Source organism: Physeter macrocephalus, chromosome 21 (assembly GCF_002837175.3).
Source record: "Physeter macrocephalus isolate SW-GA chromosome 21, ASM283717v5, whole genome shotgun sequence".
NCBI classification, from domain to species: Eukaryota; Metazoa; Chordata; class Mammalia; order Artiodactyla; family Physeteridae; genus Physeter; species Physeter macrocephalus.
The window spans coordinates 20,325,242-20,329,290 of record NC_041234.1 but is presented as its reverse complement, the minus strand read 5'-3'; positions in this window follow the sequence as shown (position 1 = coordinate 20,329,290).

Here is a 4,049-nt window from a genome sequence, read left to right as displayed (position 1 = left end):
ACACCACTAAAAATTTTAGTGGTTGTTCTGTTCTGTAGGGAAAGGCTGAAGGTAAGAGATGCTAAATACTGGGCTCATGACAGCCAAGAAGGTGGTAGGGACTTAAAACAAAAAACAGGTAGCAGTGTGTAACTATCAGAAGTCATATAGATGAAATTATTGTTTTGAGCAGAAAAGACAAAGTGGCAGCCAGGGAAGTCTGAGCTGTAGAAGGTTATGGAGATGATTATCAGAATACAGCATCTCTGGGAGCCAAATAGACGGACAACTGACGAGGGTTCTGTTCGATCAGTACAATCAAAAGGATAGATTATGAAATTTATTGCCCAATATGTTACCAGTCCTTGCTCAGCTTCCAGAACAGAGCCAGTTTTATGACCCATAACTCTAGGATTGAAGGAGAGTCCTCATCTCCAGGAAGAAGGGCCCTTTAAAACAATGACAAGTGTGTGCAATAATAATTCCTCCAGTGCTTTCCCAATTAGAACTATGGCCATTTACCTAAGTAGCTATTCTCTAAGATAAATAGATACACAAACATCTCAAGAATTATTGGATATAAGTTTCAAGTTGATGTTGGAATCCAGAAATTCAAAGCATCACACGGACCCCTGTAAGAGTTAGGACATGTAATGGCCAGGTAATGAATGTAGTCCTAGCCCAGGTCCATCTCACAGTTAATCCATTAGGTAGATAGTATGAAATACACAATTAGAATAGATAATGTTGGTAATTGGCAGAGCCCCACATTGGTTCCTTGGCCTGTAGGGTAACAGTTATGATAGTGTGGAAGGCCAAGTAAAAACTTTAGAAACTACCCCAATGCTCAACCAAGACTGTAAATAAAAACCAATCCTATGTTACAAGGGTAGCACAATATAAAGAATGTAGGATTGGGAATTCCCTGGCAGTCCAGTGGTTAGGACTCTGCACTCTCACTGCCAACTGCCTGGGTTCAATCCCTGGTCAGGGAACTAAGATCCCACAAGCCAAAAAAAAAAAAAAAAAAAAAAAAAAAGAAGAAAAAGAAAGAAAAGAATGCAGGATTAGTGTTCCCTATCATGTCTCCATTTAGTTCATAAATCTCGAGCTTTGAAAACCCAAAACACACTCCAAATTATATTAGTGGACTACTGCAAACTCAAACATTTAAGATACCCAGTTGCAGCTACTATTCTAGAAGAGGTGTCTCTCCTAGAGCAGATTAACACAACCAAAAGGACATGGTGAGAACTCAGTGATCTGGCTAACACATTCTTTCCTGTTTCTATCAGAAGGGAGGATCATAAATAGTTTGCATTTACTGGAACAGATAACAATATAAGTTTACAGTCTTGTTCTAGATCTATATTAAGTCTTCTATCCTCTGAAGACCCATGAACTGTCTGGACATTCTGCAGAACATCACAATTTTTCAACATACTGATTATATCTCCCTAACTAGACCAGTAAGAAGTGTAAAGTACATTGAAAATCCTGCTGAAGTGCATGCACCCCAAAGAGAGGGGCCCTCCACATTGGTAAAAATCTTAAGGGCCCAGTGGTCTGGGATATGCCAGTACATGTCCTCCAAAGTAAAGGGCACGTTACTGCATCTCAATCATTCCTCCACAAAGAAGAAAGTAATATTCCAGAGAAGCCCTTTTGGGATCTGGACAAAGCATAATCCATAACTGGTAATACTGTTCCACCTCACATATTTAGTGACATAAAATGGTCTCAGCTTTGAGTGGGGATCTGGACAGAAGAGCGCTCTGCATCAGAAACAGGGTGCAATGCAAATGGTCCTACTGCTTGGCCCATATCATCTGGGAGACCCTATGCTATTATAGGTACCAGAGGTGACAAAAGACACCCCAATGGAAGACTCACAACACAGACGCCTAGGGTTCTGGAGTAAGACTATGCCATTAGTCTTAGAGTTTATGGCAAGCCCCAGTGGAAGACTCACAACACAGACTCCTAGGGTTCTGGAGTTAAGACTATGCCGTCTGCAGTGGAGAACTGTACACATTTCAAAAAAACTGTTTCTGACTTGCTTTAGGACATTGATATTTTTGGAGAATACAGTCCAGTTATTTTGTAGAATTTCTCTCACTCTGGGGTTTTCTGTCATTTCCTCATCATTAGATCATGATATGGATTTCTTTTTCCAGGAAGATTACAGTAGTGATGTGTATCTTTCCAGTGCATCATATCAGGAGGCACATGACTAGTGATGTTACTTTTAACCTCTTGGTTAAAGTGATACCTGCCAGCGTTCTCCATTATAAACTTAGTACTTTTCTTTCCTTTTTGGAGGAGATTCTTTGAAACGATGCCAATATCTTATTGCTCTGTAGATGTTCACCCACTAGGTTTAGAACCTGGGAATGATTCTTGCATGAAAACCATGAATTTGGTTTTCTACTATAAAGCATAACATTTCATTCTCTCACATTTCTCCAATATATTATTTGGGTTCTGTTCACCCAATTACAATGTGGGGGGGGTGGTTCCCCAGTACAATAGCTGGGTATCCTACTCAATTCTGATACCATCTATCCCGAGTTAGGATCAGATTCCATAGGTTGAGGGCTGTCCTACAAGATTACCTCGCCCCCACCTCCCCACTTCAGATGCCAATACGAAGCCCAGTTATCACCTGTGCTTCTGACCGACCAGTTATAGATCTAAGTTTCCAATGATCTCCTCTTTGGGTTCAATTAATTTGCTAGAATAGCTTACAGAACTCAGAGAAACATTTTACTTACTAGATTAACAGTTTGTTATAAAAGGATATAATTGAGTAACAGCCAGATGGAAGAGATGCATAGGGCAAAGCATGGGGAAATGACTCAGAGCTTCCATGCCTTCTACAAATGCACCACTCTCCCAAATCTCAACACGTTAACCAACACAGAAGCTCTCTGAATCCTATCCTTTTGGGTGTTTATGGAGGCTTCATTATATAGGCATTGTTGATTAAATCATTGGCCATTGGCAATTGATTCAACGTCCAGCTCCTCTCCCCTCTCCTAGGGTTGGGGTGGGACTCAAAGTTTCCTCTAATCATGTGGTTGGTTCTCCTGGCAACAACCATCTCCCAGCCTTAGGTGTGGTCCAAAAAAAAACCACCTCATGAACACAGCAAAATACTCCTTTGTCGCTTCCAATATTTAGGAAATTCCTAGGGTTTTAGGACTTCTATGCCAGAGATGGGGACCAAAGACTTTATATATGTGTGTCTGTGTGTGTGTATACACGCGCATGTGCGTAAAAGCGCCCATGTGTAAGTATTTCGTATTTTAAATCACTATCACAATATCATACATGTCTAAATATTTGCAGATTTCTCTATTTATCTCAATATCTTTTAACATAACTAAACCAACATATACTCTCCTGCTTTGTGCTATAGTTTGATATGATTTCTTTGTTTAAATTAAATTTTTTTTTAATTTAGTTTTTTTAACATCTTTATTGGAGTACAACTGCTTTACAATGTGTGAGTTTCCGCTGTATAACAAAGTGAATCAGCTATATGTATACAAATATCCCCATATCCCCTCCCTCTAGTGTCTCTATCCCACCCCTCTAGGAGGACACACAGCACCGAGCTGATCTCCCTGTGCCATGCGGCTGCTTCCCACTAGCTATCTATTTTACATTTGGTAGTGTATATATGTCAATGCTACTCTCTCACTTCATCACAGCTTAACCTTCCCCTTCCCCATGTCCTCAAGTCCATTCTCTACGTCCATGTCTTTAATCCTGTCTTGCTCCTAGGTTCATCAGAACCATTTTTTAAAATTTTAGATTCCATATATATGTGTTAGCATACGGTATTTGTTTTTCTCTTTCTGACTTGCTTCCCTCTGTATGACAGTCTCTAGGTCCATCCACCTCACTACAAATAATTCAATTTTGTTTCCTTTTATGGCTGAGTAATATTCCATTGTCTATATGTGCCACATCTTCTTTAACCAATCATCTGTTGATGGACACTTAGGTTGCTTCCATGTCCTGGCTATTGTAAATAGTGCTGCAATGAACATTGTGGTACATGA